General features: G+C 45.9%; 1 long non-coding RNA gene across 1 annotated transcript; it reads left to right on the top strand.

Moving 5' to 3' along the window:
• Positions 1-7,956: 7,956 nt before the first annotated feature.
• LOC147020361 (uncharacterized) lies at positions 7,957-14,766 on the top strand. Its single transcript, XR_015061800.1, has 2 exons — positions 7,957-8,430; positions 14,376-14,766. It is a non-coding gene; the product is annotated as an uncharacterized LOC147020361 (long non-coding RNA).
• The last annotated feature ends 520 nt before the right edge of the window (positions 14,767-15,286 follow it).

Below are 15,286 nucleotides of genomic sequence, written 5' to 3'. Positions count from 1 at the left end.
CCTAACTAGTTTCCATCCTGTGCCCTGGGTAAGGGGGTCTTCCACCCCTTGCCCAGGAATCCTGTGCACCCGAAAGTGAGGCTTACTGTTTTTTTTTGTTTGTTTTTTTTTCACATGCGCAGCACCAGCGCGGCAACTCACAGCTCGCGCTCTTTGCACCTGCCCGTGACGTCATGTAGCTGCACGTGTACCTCGTCCCTCCTTGGACGGTACCATCCGGCAGGGATACCCCTCCTGCCGGATTCCAACCCCGCATGCAGCCATGACGTCACCGTGCGCATAAAAAAAACACAAGCCCCACGTCTCGAGGGGTTCCCCACGCGAACACATGTGCTTTGCCCGTTGGAGCTTAACACACACGATCGCGTGGAGAACCCGTCTGGTCCAAATCCGTAATCCTGCCAAAACTTTGTCCGTCCGCGGGATCGGCAAATCCACCGCTGGCGTTTCCGGACCGGGACTTCACTCTTGGAAGCGAGCACGTGGGGGCCTCGTGCGTTGCACAGCACGGACCTCGTGCTCACTGCTGGGTGAACCCGGCACGGTCCCCAAAACAGCTACAGCCGCTACTCGGCTTTCGTTCCTCTGTCGCCGTAGTCGTCTCCATTCGACCCACGCACTCCCGCGTGTTACGACGCTAACACACCTCACCATTAAACTCACACCGGGAGACGCGGCTGCATGTTCACACATGCCGACCGACATCTCCCTTACACACAACGACCTGGCACACGCTGTCTCTCTCACACTCGGCCGCTCACTCACGCATGCCATTTCCCTTGCACACGTGGCTCCACTCACTCGTGCCATTTCCCTCACACAAACCATACCACTCACACACGCGGGGGAACTCGCCCGCGGTGCCTCATTCATATTGGCCGTTTCACTCACACACACGGCGACACTCACACACGGTGCCTCATCCACACACGGCATGCTGGGAAGCACGCCCTTTGGCACACTTGCCACTACACCACTCACACACGCGGGGGCACTCGCCCGCGGTGTCTCACTCACACACCGTGCCTCACTCATACACGGGGGGGCACTCGCCCACGGTGTCTCATCCATACTGGCCGTTTCACTCACACACACGGCCTCTTCCACTTGCGGTGCCCCTTTTACACACGGCGTGCTGGGAAGCACGTACTCCGGCACAGTCGCCACCACACCACTCACACACGGGGTCGCTTCCACACACGGGGACGCACTCACACCTTGCACCACACACACAGGGACAACCACACTGGGGATTCGTGTCCCCACAAGAGTCTCCGGGGCCTCTATACCCCCCAAGCTCTCCGTGAACCTGTCCACAGCACTCCTCCCCTCGACCTCGCAAAGCACGACCGAACCCACATGGTCGTGACTCGCCTCAAGGGGGCATACTCCCTCCCCTCGTTCCTGGAGGAGGCCATCCAGCTGCTCGCACCGGGCCTCTACCCAGTCCGCGAGCTCACCCCCATTGTCCTCCACTACCTCCGTGTGTGTGTGTGCGTCTCTTACCCCGTCTTCATCGTGTAGTCTTCCCTCTATCGTTCCCATCTCCCGTGTCTCTGCCAACTCAGTCACCTCTTCACCCTTTACCTCCCTTGTTTCAACTATTATTTCCGTCTCTTCCCTTGTTATCTCCCTCGTGCACGTCTCCGTCACCCCAATTAGTTTGTCCCTCTCGGTTACCGTCACTTTTTCCATCACGACCCTCGCCCAACACGTCCCCCGAATTACTTTCTCCTGACCCGCATCCACCGCGGGCCCGACAGCCGTTGCACTCCCTCCCAGCTCGTTCTCTCCCACACGTGGCGTCGCCATTTTGAGCTCCCCGGTTACTGCCTTCATGCCTGCCTGCAGGCTTCGGCCCATGTTCCGCGTCTCACCCCGCAGCCCTTTCATTTCTTCCTTCATGTTTGTTTCCATCTTTTTGTTCATGCTTTTTATTTCGTTTGTGAATGTATCCATCTTTTCGTTCATTTGTTGTGTATTCGCATCCATTTTTTTTGTATTCGCATCCATCCTCGCTGTCATTGCCGCCAGCATGGCGCATAGCTGGGCTATGTCGGATGCACTCAGCTGAGCCGTTTCGGCAAGGATCGGGGGGTTTTGGTGGAGAGGGGGAGGGGAGGTGTCATACGCCGCGGCCGCCGCCGCACCTATTTCGGGCTCTGGGTTCAGTTGGGCGAGTTCGTGTTCCTGCACAACCAACATTTCCTGCACGGGGTTTTCATCCTGGACCATGGATTCTGCACATTCTACATCCATTTCTAATACCCCCGGCTCCCGCTCGCCTTGAGACGCCATCTTATTTCTCGTAAAGGGTTAATTTAACTCGCTCGTAATTTGGAGGGAATCGGGGGTCGCTCCTCTCACCCCTGGACCGATTCCCGTGAATTTAGCTGGAGACAGGAGAGCCCGTTTTCCCGTTCACCGATACCAGTTCCGCGAGGAGGGCGATGAGTTTATATCGCACGACCTGACACCAGTGTTGCAGATTCGCGCCCGCCGGTGTGCGAGCGGCCACGTAACTCGAATCGCGGCACGTCGCCCACCGGACGGACAATCCCGTCGTGACCCTCTCGGACTAACGCCGGGAACTAGTCACGGGTGGGCCTTTCGGCCTCACCACGATCTTGCCAATCGGCCCCCCGCGTGGGATAGGGTTGCTCGCCAAATTCGACCTACCTAAGTACCCACGCGGAGGGTAGACCGGGCGATCGCACCTCGCCGCAGGTCGACTTCGGACACGGGCCACTTTAAGTGACCCGTTCCGGACTATCGGGATAACCGAGCGGTGTTATCGTCAACCTGGATGGTTCGATTAATTATCGGGCGTTTTAGCCCACGACCAACCCTTTACATGAAGTAAGATGGAGATTCAATTAGAGAAAAGACGAAGCGAAACGGGAGAAACAGTTCAACATAGAGCACATTTATTTCGCGATGGCACACGGATAGCACACATATACAATTATACACCAAAAGCAAATGTAAAAGAAGAAGAAACACACAATAATGCACAAAAAGCAAATGTAAAAGCAAAACACAATGCAGATCTACCACCGACTACCGAGCACACGGCAACACTTATACAGTTTTACTTCACAGACGGCGCCGACAACACATATACTCAAAGCAAAAGAAAAAAAGACCACCCTCCACGATGAGGGGGGCAGACGGGCCTGGGGCCGAGACCGCGTCGAGCCTACCCGTCTGGTGATAAGCCGCAAAATGGCGGTGGCGCCCCGACTCCGCCGGCCTCGCTGACAGTGTCTGGAATGGGGTGGGAACGGGGCCCCCTTCTCGCACTGTCTCAGCGCGGGGGGAAACAGGAGGGGGTTGTTGATGCTCGGGGGGATGAGGATATCTCGCTGGTTCGGGTCCCGCGACGAGCGTCTCCACCGCGACCTCGGTCGCGTTATCGGCCTCCCCCCTCCGCAGCTCCCCGACTCTGACACGAGCGCCCCCTCGACTGCCTTGGCCGCCGCCGCCACCTCTCCAACTCTACACAGCTCCATCCAACTGTTTTCTCCGACTCTTCTCTTCACTGGCTCTTCCCAACTCCACTCCCCCTTTTTGGCGTGCGAACGCGGCCCTTTATAGCCCCCGTGGCTTCGCTCCTTCACCTTCGACCCTTTACCTCTGGCTGGCTCCCCATTGGACAGAGGAAAAGTGGGCGTGAATGCTTTTTGATCCATGAATCTGCATATAGCGATATTACTCCGACGCACCTGGAGGCGGGGCCAAATCGCCCCATGCTCGCTGATAGGACGGAACAGAAGTGGGCGTGAGTCGTTTTTGATCCGATTTCTTCGGAAAGGCTGGTGTTTCTGCACCCGCTGCTCGGTGCGCGCCCTGCACGATTCCAGTATCGGTGCCCACAAGCGGCGCGGGAATGACGGTGATGCGATGGTTGCGAGGGCGAGTTGTGACGGTAAAGGTCCTGGCTGTTGTTATGAAGCGGCGTTGCGGTTGGTGGTTGTTGTGTGATGGCTGTTGAGACGTGGTTGGTGGTGGTAGTAAGGGTAGTAATGGCGGCTGGTCCAAAATAAAGATAGTAAAAGAAAAACGGCTATCTAGAGGGGTCGCAGCCCGAATGAATGACATTTATTCCCTCTAAACAACGGGTTTGGGCCTAACTACACATATACTTACAGAGATATCTCACCTAAGGGACCTGAATGGTGGTTTGCGAATTTCGTCAACCACAACAATATGTTACCTCTGATTTATCCTGCTCACCCATAAAATATTTTACTCATCCTAAACGAGAGAGTTCAGAGAACACCTTACCCCACGCAGTCTTCAGAAAAAGGACGTGGGAAGGGTCTTATAAATTCTTGCTAATTGTGTTTCTGAAAACAATCTGTATTTCCTGTGAGCCGCTATTTTGTCTGAATCTCGATATTCCCAAACGCTAAGAGTACGAGCAGCAACTTCGATTGGTCGAGATGGTGGAAAATGGTGGCACATTTTGTCTAAATACTGCTAAACGTTAATGGTTTTAAAGTGCCAAGAAAGCGATCTGTGTTCTACAGTGTTCACGTTATTAATTCAATTCAAATAAAATCAAGATTTTAAAGACTGTAAAAAAAAAACGTTTTCTGCAATTGATGCAGCATTTTTACACCACCTTATCTAACACGTTACGTTGGTTATTTGTGCCTAGTTTTGTCCTTTAAGATGTGCCTAAAAACAATAAGCTCCTGTCTGGAATGATTTTCAGTTTTGATCGACTGCCAGCGAGGCAAACATTAAAATAATGACCTTACTTCTCTGTGTGCACACTCGCTCGGGACGAGATTCCGTGCAATTTGCCGAATTCAGAGCCAAAGTAGTGCTAAACTGCACGTTAGTGTTCTCATTCATATTCCAGTTTGTGTTCTGCAGTGCTCAAAATGTAAAATTCAATTTAAATTAAGTAGTTCCAGGATCGTAGACTGACATCTGTCGACAGAGACAGACAGAGTGAACCAATTGTTAAACCCTGCTCGGATTACATAGCATGAACTATGTGTTCAGGTGGGCCTTGGAAACTGTTTTAGTTTATCATTGACCGATGTGCTCAAGTGGGCCAGGAAGCCCTTTTTCAAACCTATCAAACAGGCCTGGGAAGACGTTTTATTCCGTGTATATTGGAACTAGCCTATTTATTCGCTTATATGCGGATTAGCTCTTATAGAAGCCTCGACAAAGTAGACCAAAAAAAAAAGAAGAAAAAGAGACTCATCCAGCCTTGGTGGTCGAATTACCTCTGCCACCGAAGGTGGAAGGTGGTTATGTTTTCACACCTGTCTGTCTGTTTGTCTATTTGTTACTTTCGAAATCTAAAGATTTCGTAAGTATATTGATGACTTCCATCCTCTGTTTGTGTGTGTGTTTGTTTGTGTGTTTGTTTGTGTGTTTGTTTGTAGGCACGATAACTTGAGAACAGAAGAAGCTACCAATGTCAAATTACTCCCCGTGATTCAGGCGGGTGGTGGCTTGCGCTGATTAGATTTTGGTCAAAATCGGTCAAAGGTCAAGGTCACGGTGAGGTCAAATATCCAAAACATGATAACTCGAGAAAAGTTACCACAGGTATTGCTGACGGAGCGTGAGTTTGGAAGATCGGGGTAAGTTCGGCGGAATTTGTGTGTCTATTCGTCGAGTTATGGCTGTTTTTAAAATTGCAGTGTTATAACATAAAATCAAATAATTCCGTAAATTCCTGTGGAGACATGGAGTATTTTTGCTTCGGTCGACGTTACAAGTTCGTTTTAACTTAGATTTCAATTTTGTCTTTGGTTTTTGCGATCACTTCAGACGCTTAATACTCAGTTGTCGAAATTCTGGTAAAAAATTGGATGTTTTGGAGACGTTTTAAGATTGCATAAAAATATTTCACCCACCGAGTCACGGCTCGACACGTGGTGCAGCGCGCTCGAGCAGACGCGTCGTTGAGTCACGTAAAGGTTTTGCGTGTGCCCGCTGACGTCATCGCGCTCGCTCCGGCGTCCTTTCGAGTTGGGCGTTGGGCCGTCGAGTATGACCTTTACCTTACGTTAATCCGCGGTAACTCGAGAACGGAAGAAGTTGATGGTTTGGTACAGAATCATCGTAGAAACTTCTGGTTTGCGTCGCTACCTTCTCTAGAGACAGCTTTTATTAGACAAGGTCAGAGGTCAAGTTGACGATTTCGTAAGTACTAGTCTATGACTGCTTGTTTGTTTGTTTGTGTGCAGGATATCTCAAAAAGTTGTGGATGGATTCGGCTGAAATTTGGTGGGCGGGTTGAGTGTGACAAGGACGTACTCCTTAGATTTTGGTGAAGATCCGAATCCAGATCCGGCTACAACATTTTTTAAGTGATTTTTTAAGTGATTCTTTAGTTACCATTGAGAGACAGGGTCAAGAATGATACGGAGCATGATATCTCTAGAAGTTGTGGATGTATTTGGATTAAACTTGGTGGACACGTTGGGTGTGTGTCAAGGAAGAAATTATTCAGTTTTGGTGAAGATCTGAATCCGGATCTGGATCCGAGAATTTTTTAAGTGATTCTTTACCATTGAGACATGGGGTCAAAAACGATATCCCATCCATCCATTCATTGGGACCATACTCTGTGCAGAGCTTTGGTGCTGCCTAAGCAGTCTCCTTGGTGATTGGACACAATCCTTGATGGGTCACGGCTCCGACACAGGATACCAGCATGCTGGCAATCATTTTGCCGACGTCAGAAGGATGACAGGCAGAGTTAACTCCACGTGGCATTAATTCAACAGCTGAGGGGGATTTGAACTCATGATCCGAGAATCCCAAGCCCACCGCCCTAAACATTAAGCCAACACCAGGCATAAAAATGATACGTCACATGATATTTCAAAACTAGGATTCCAAGCCCACCACCCTAAACATTAAGCCAACATCAGGCATAAAAATGATATATAGCACGATATTTCAAAAATGTAATGGGCCCGATATGTTCTCATGGATAAGGCATTGCGTGGTGGAGGTATGCGCTCTACCGAGTGCCCTTCTAGTTGTTAGAGGGAGGTCTGCGCTTTGAACCCCTGCCGAGTCACACAAAAGACTTCAAAAATAGTCTGTGCTGCTTCCTTGCTTAACGCTCAGCATTGAAAAACTATAGAACAGGTATAAATGACCATAAGTTGGTCATCATGGCACAGGCTTTGCTGGACCTAATGGCCTCATCCTGCATCAACGTTCCTTCGAAGGGAAATCTGCATGCTGTTGTTATTATTATTATTATTATTATTATAATTATAAAATAATCCTGTGTTTTAAATTTGCACATTTTTGATCTCGATAATAAAGGATTAGATGCTAATGATTTTGGGGGGGAGAGGAAGGACAAGGTGACATAAGTGTAATTTAAACCCAATATTATCAACCCACATTTCCAGAACAGCAATGGTAGAGAAAATAACAAATAGGCTAAATATGTCTCACATTTTGTGGATGGTTTCCAAACACACTGATCCAATAAAAAGAAATGATTAAAAAAATCCCAGCGCAAAAGGTTGGGAAATGAACATTTCATTTGCGACTTTTACAAGTGAAAATTACTTGTATTAAATTTTTACGCAGGAAAAAAAAGTAGTCATTCCCTCTGGACAAAAGCAATCACAATTAAAATTTGAAGATGGTGAAAAGAAAGATTGTATAGGATGAATTGTATAGGATGTGCAGTCACTACAACTTTCTCTGTAATGCAGAAAAATGCAACGTTTGGCTTGCTTCTTCATATGCTACACAGCTACAGTGTACGAGTACATTTAAATTTCTCTACAACAACGAGACCCATGGAAGAGCAAGGTTGAACTACCAGTGATGTATCGGTGAAACAATAGGGCACAATCAGCAAGGGAATAAACAAACAGGAAATGAAGAGTGAGGGGAGGAGAGGAAGCAACGAAATTAGCAAGGAAGAGGGGTAAGAGGGGTAGTCGGGGAAGGACATATCATGAGTCAGGATGGTGGATGACATGAAGTGATGGTGCACAGCCTTCTTGAAACCCTGGAGGGAAGAGTTGGAAAGAATGTCTTGTGGAATGTGGTTCCAGCGATGGGAGAAGTGAGGAATAAATGAGTCGATGCGAGCAGTCAGCTTGGATTTTGGAAGCTTAGCCATGAGGCCGGGTTACTGGAAGAACAAACGCATACATTCTGGATTTTCTGGGGAGGAGCAAAGGACTGATAGAGAGAGGAGGGAGCAATGTTGGAGAATAGACGAAGAAAAACCGAGACCACCGATCTGACTGCGATGTGAGAGCAAAAACTTTGTACTTTGTGGAATCTAAAGCTCTCATCAAAATTATTGGAATATCTCATGATAAGGCCAGAGTTCAAGAGAGACAAATGTGATGCCGGGGCTGAAGCTCGTAGCAGAAAGCAGAACTCCAATGAGCTACGGACAAGCCATCATAGACTGTGAGTAGATCTGTTTTTCCAAGGAAAGACTTTGATTGACAAAGTCTGTGTCTGACTTTGGGAGCCAGTTTTGCTATGTGGTTCACCTAGGAAAGGTAATGGTTGGTGGTGAGGCCTAGAGGTTCAAGAGACTGACCTTTTTTCCAGTGGCTGACAATGAAAATAGATAGGCAGGTTAGTTTGATAGGCAATTACTCGTGTAAAAACTTCCTTACTGACATCTCTGAATCGACTCAAGTTTGGTGCAGCTCCATCCAATGGTGGTTGCTGCAAAAGATAGGCCATGGATGGTAAACGATGGTGAGCGGCCAATATACACCAAATACTGCAATCGATTTTAAAATCTTCAGGAACTGAACATCATACATGGACCTGAAGACCTTTCCCGAACATACGTGACACTGATTACTGTGAGGTGGGAATTTGCAGTGCCATTGCTTACAAGGTAAAAGGAGGAACAGACCAAGCCACTCACTGATGTGTTAAAATGAAAAGACAGATATTTTTGAACAGTGATGTGTTTCAATGATACCGTTATATAATCCTCCATTCATTCATTATTTAACCCCTACAACACAGGTATAGTTTAGTTAGTGATTAACATATTGTTTGCCTATGATGTACTCAACATTCAATATGAGGGCACTTTGGCACAAGCCACATTGATTTTGCAAACGATTTCAAAAGTTTCATCACAATGATTATGATAACGTGTTACACTTCGTGGACTAAATTATTGAGCTTGCCGTCCGAGCAAGCTTATTCTTTCTTCCGATTAATTATACTCTGTCTGTTTCATTCCTTTGTACATCCATCCAGGGTAATGTGGGAAAGCATAGGCACATTAAAATCTTCTTTTGTTTAATCTCAGGAACCAGGCTGTGCATATCCATCAAAAACTGTCGAGAAAAGTCGGGCAAGATGCTCCCACCCTCTCCCTACTCCTTATTCACCCACATCCTCAAATATCTCCACTTCGGTTGAGTTGTTCAGCATACTGAGAATCTTCCATTTGAAAATGTTCACTCTGCCATCGGCGACGCCACGAGAGAGCCTTCTGGTGTGGACATTTAGGACACTAAATGTGGAACCACAACTGAGGGAAGGGATCGGGGTGATTCTTGCTCTCATCCTTCCAGAACTGAATTTGAACTCTGCATGTTCAACACGTGCAGCACATGTGACAGACATATCCAGCACAACAGAGGATGCAGAAGGACAAATAAGCTAGATATGCTTAATGGCCATCTTCAAGGTGTGCACCGTATTTTTTGGTGTATAGAGCAATACTTTTTTCACGAAAGTCCAGGCCTCCACATACTCATAATCGACTTATCTATGGTTTAAGACATTGAATTGCATACAATAAAAAAAAAAATTGCAAAGCATGATAATTAAAAAAATAAACCAATTGCCAAAAGGTGACACGTGTGACTTCTTTAAGGTCACACTGAGGTGAACAGAGCTGCCATCCACCAGGAGCGACTCCTTGAGGAATTTGTGCCTACGAGAGATTCCGGTGAGAATCGTTCTACAGAGTAACCATGAAAAATATGTTTTTGCCTCATAACGTCACCAAATGACGTCATAATGTCTCAAGCTTGACATATCTAGAAAGCACTCATCGAGGTGTTCAATTTGAGGTACTACACGATATGGTTCCTAAAACTTGAAAATTTGACCTTGGGGTCAAATATGTTTGACCTCAGGCACTAACCATGAAGGTCAAGGCCATTCGCCACCAAAAACTAATCGACTGAGCGCCAGACCATGAACTATATTCCCATGAAGTTTGAAGACGATCCGATCAAAATTACTCAAAAAATAAGGGTTTCGTCGACTCCCCTGATTTGCGACAAAGTGACCTTGACCTTTGACCTTGACCTTCAAAATTTAATGCGCTGAAAGGGACCTGTATAGGCTTCTGGTATGCGAAGTGACAAAAATTTCCAATGATAACTGTGCTCTGCAGAATTTTTTATACGTGATTACAGACAAATAAACAAACAAAAATAAAAATAAAAAAAACATACAACCTGACGAACATATCTTGCAAAAACTTCGTTTTGGCAAGATAATAATTTGCATAATTTTCAAGTTAAAACGCACTACAGCAAGTTTCTATTGAACATCATGGAGTAGTTCCCAGAAAGTGTAATGTTAAGCAAAACGACGTTAAGCAGACAAGATATTCCCATCGATGTCACGTAATAATGGGGGGGGGGGGGGTTGGGGGGGGAGATGCGTTCCCAATGTACATTTTCCATCACCCTAACATAACTTTAACCTCGCTTACTACATATGAGACAAATATTAAACAAATCAGAAAAGAACACAAGTGAAATACACAAATGGACAACTAAATGAACAGTTACAGGGGTACTCACCAAAATGTCGAGACGACGTTGCTTGTCAGGACTGGAGAGAGGTGTGGGTGTGGAGTGGAGGGGTTCCAGGGAGGGAGAGGAAGGCCTTTGTATCTCAGACAGACTGCTCAAATATAATTTGTGTGCTTGGAAGACAAAGAATGTGGGGTGGCTTCAACCCAGAGCGATATGCTGCTCCGCTCACCCTGATCGGACTTTAGGGCAAATCTGGAATTGAGAAATCTCCGATCGAGCTATCGAACAGGCCGCGTGGCAAATCCAGATCGGAGAAGTCGTCACCAAGGTGCCTCGAGATAGTGCGATCAGAGCACCGGGGAAATACGAACATGTATTTATAAGAAGATGAATCTTGTGTTGAGAAGAAAAGAGTACGTAAAAAATTTCAACTTCTAAATGTTGTACGCTTCACTGTGTAGAAATCATTGTCCGAAACGTTTGCAGATTGGGTGAGCAAACGTTAATCCGCTCACTGATTATGAAATATTATCCTATAAATATGAGAAATGTGTTTGGAACTGGCGTAAAGCGAAGGATACGTTGCGGACCACCAAGAAAACCAAGAAGGCCAATCACGGCTGCAAAGCTAGGTGGACAAGCATTGAGGATCATTTGGAGGAATCTATTTCCGATACATTCCTAATTTATCAGAAAGACTGTCCCACAAAGTATTTCAAATAATATACACAAAAGAGCTCATCAATATTCCTCACTCTGGAAGCACCGTAGGCAGCGATGCATTTTCAGTGTCAAAGAAGAATTAACCTCTGTTGTTTTGATTGACAATTTTGCAAACCACTGCAGTTGATCTAGCTTCGTCTTATACTCCAAATCAACTTATCTAAGAATGAAGGAAAGAAAAATGGGGAATTTAACCAATTTGACGTGCACTTCACATTGACTTACCAGGATAAGGCTGAAAAATGCTGCAACAGGGACATCTTGCCCCCACCTTACACTGCAAATACAAGTAATGATACAGTTTTCATATAAAGATGATACATCTCCTCAACGAGCGACTTCAAGCATGTCAGTTTCACAATAAATATCAGATATACTCAAACTACCTACTCACGCTCATATTCCTCGACTTCACCGAGCAGCTTTTCTAAACTACATCAAACAATAACTTCTTCCTCCTCGCACATAATCTGAAACCGCTTCATCTCATTCCAACACAAACTATCACGTGTCGATGGCTAAGTGAACATATTGATACACTGTAAAGAAAACATAATAACTTATGATGCTCGTCTTTTATATGTATGTGTATATATATATATATATATATATATATATATATATATATATATATATATATATATATATATTGTGGGATATTAGGAATTATACCTTACAGTATTAGGAAATGCCTTTGTGATTTGATGTACAGTTACAATTACTAGGAATAGGGGAAAAAAAAGAGAAACAAATGAGTGGAGGTGAGCAGTGATTCTGGATTTTGAGAGTTTCACCAAAAGGGGGGTACTAGTGGACTGCGTGTGCCTTGCGGAAAGATAGAGGTGGGGAGGAGGGGGGGGAGGAAGCATGTAGAGGTCAAAAGGTGCAAGACCAGAAAGGAGATGGAAGAAGACACAGACCAACGACCTGTCTGTGATGGTAAAGTGATAGGCCCTTGGACTCAGCTTTATAGCAGGAGATCCAAATGATCTTGAAGTCCTTTGTTTCCAGAGCATCAAGCAAAGCAAGGTTTGAGGCAGGGGCACCAGCCCAGAGGAGAAAGCAGTATTTAATGAAGCTCCAGATGAAGGCCTTGGAGGTGGATAGGACTTTAGGTGTGCCAATAAATAGCTTTGTAAGATGGAGTACACCCAGTCATTGGCTGGCTTTGAAAGTCCATTTTGAAATATGGTTGGCCCAAGAAACATCATAGCTGAAAGTGAGACCCAAGAGTTTCAATAGCTGAACCTCTTAAAGAGGATTTTAAAGTAAGTACTGTATCTGGGAGGGTTTGCCAGATGGTCCTTTGGAGAGAGAGAGAGAGAGAGAGAGAGAGAGAGAGAGAGAGAGAGAGAGAGAGAGAGAGAGAGAGAGAGAGAGAGAGAGAGAGAGAGAGAGGGGGGCAGGGAGAGAGAGAGAGAGAGAGAGAGAGAGAGAGAGAGAGAGAGAGAGAGAGAGAGAGAGAGAGAGAGAGAGAGAGAGAGAGAGAGAGAGAGAGAGAGAGAGAGAGAGAGAGAGAGAGAGAGAGAGAGAGAGAGAGAGAGAGAGTCTTATCCACTACAGCATTCACTTGTACAAGTTAAAGGTCCCATAGTGGCTTTTGAAAGGAGTGGAGGCCATTGTGTACTTTCACTCTGGATGGATTCCAAATTCTTCCCTTCTGATCTGCAGCATTTTCTTCTCTGATATAAGAGCTCACTCATATGCCCAGCCAACAGAGTGGCCTTCTTCCACAAGGGAATATAGTTTGTATTGGATATTGAGAGTTGTTCTGTGGCTTGCTGGCATCGAATCACGTTGCACAAGTGGAAGGCTGGGAGAATAGCCGAAAGGTATGCACACTCATATCTAAGCTGTCTAGCATTGGTTCGAATCCTGACCCTGCTATATATTGCCATCATGGTGTTTTACAGGCAGGGTGATTCAATGTGTGTGCAGTCCCTGAGATGGACGTTAAATTGGGCATCCTGTCTGCAAGCATTAGCTCTTCAACGGTAAAGATCCCACAGTCTACTTTGTGATACCACTGACTGCCAGCAGAATGATGCAACCAGCAGCCATGTGCTGCATACGAAAGAAGGAGATCATAAGGAGAAATCATCAATTACTTAACGATTAAACTGATGAAGCAGTGAAGGATTCGGTATTGTTTAATCCAAAGTTTGCATTTCCATTGTCAACGTGAATAAGTACCTCAACTTGTCAGTAGGACAATACATATTCCTAGTGAAACCTATGACATCAGTCTCAGGAAACACCTGCCACAACTTGGGGGGTGGGGAGTGGCAAAGGATGTGAGGATGGAGGTGATCTTGTTTGTCACTTACCCAGAGTAACAGCCAAGGGTCGTGTGTCATAAGCATCCTCAAAATGGATCCACAGACTATACGCAGCAGGTTTGAAACATTTTTGAATGTAGCGAAAATATTGGAAACTTGTGAAGACTTTTTGCTGAATGCACATAGTCTGCTGCCTAATTAAATAAATGTATCAACGAGTGACTCAAGCAGTTCCAAGAATTATTTTCAGACTTTTTGATTTATCTCATTTTTTTGGTCAACCCAAATTTTACACTAAACTGGACTGATGAATGATGACTTGGCGACACATGTGTTCATATAGTCAGTGTTTGAATATTGAAGCAAATATGATCACATTACCTTTTGGCAAGGACATGAAGAATTGAGTACAACAAACAGAGGGGGTGACAGGGAAGGATAAACACATGGGATTTGTTTGAGCTTAAACCAAAGCCCTAATGCATTCCAAAGCCCACCCTGTGCCGAATACCCAACCAAGAGTACAATCCCGACCATCCCTCTAGGCAGGGGTAAATCACTCGACAGCGAGAGGTCTAAATACATCTGCTATTTGTTCCAGGTTTCCTCACATGGGCAGTTTTTGTCAGATTGCTGGGACTGGCTGCTCTCCTGTGATACGAGTCATCAAAATGACAGCCGTGGCTCTGAAGTCTGAAAGTAATTTTTTGTGAAATGCCTGTGAACCTGATCATTGAATAAACGGATAAAATGCATTTCTCCAACTTGCTGTAATGTCGGTTGATTTTAGCAAATTTATCTAACCCTTTTTTTTTCTGTAACGGTGCCACATAATCCGACTACCACGCTGACAAGAAGCCCCTCGATGATTTAAGAAATAAAAAAGTTTGAGAAGAAATCAACAAACGATGAAAATTTCAATGGCGGTAAATTCAACATCACAGATCAGGTCCATTTTAAAGTCATCCATCAGTGTTATGATTTCAGCAGAGTTAAGGAGAGAGAGAGAGAGAGAGAGAGAGAGAGAGAGAGAGAGAGAGAGAGGGAGGGAGAGCGAGAGAGAGAGCGAGCGAGCGAGAGAGAGAGAGAGAGAGAGAGAGAGAGAGAGAGAGAGAGAGAGAGAGAGAGAGAGAGAGAGAGAGAGAGAGAGAGAGAGAGAGAGAGAGAGAGAGAGAGAGAGAGAGAGAGAGAGAGAGAGAGAGAGAGAGAGAGAGAGAGAGAGAGAGAGAGAGAGAGAGAGAGAGAGAGAGAGAGAGAGAGAGAGAGAGAGAGAGAGAGAGAGAGAGAGAGAGAGAGAGAGAGAGAGAGAGAGAGAGAGAGAGAGAGAGAGAGAGAGAGAGAGAGAGAGAAAAAAAAAACCGTAATAGTTCAAAGAAATAACCTTTAGTCCATCAGCAACCAAAGGTTCTTAAGATAGGCGCGGCCTCGCAATCCATCATGCAGTGACAGTCCTGAAACTGCCAACGTGCTGGGCAATTCGGCAAGCCAGTATCTGCTTTATGTGGAGAGAAT

This window comes from Eptatretus burgeri, chromosome 9 (assembly GCF_056783735.1).
Source record: "Eptatretus burgeri isolate ZD-2024b chromosome 9, Ebu_testis_v1, whole genome shotgun sequence".
Taxonomy (NCBI): domain Eukaryota; kingdom Metazoa; phylum Chordata; class Myxini; order Myxiniformes; family Myxinidae; genus Eptatretus; species Eptatretus burgeri.
The sequence above is the reverse complement of the archived record's forward strand: the minus strand, read 5'-3'. Positions and strand labels throughout refer to the sequence as shown.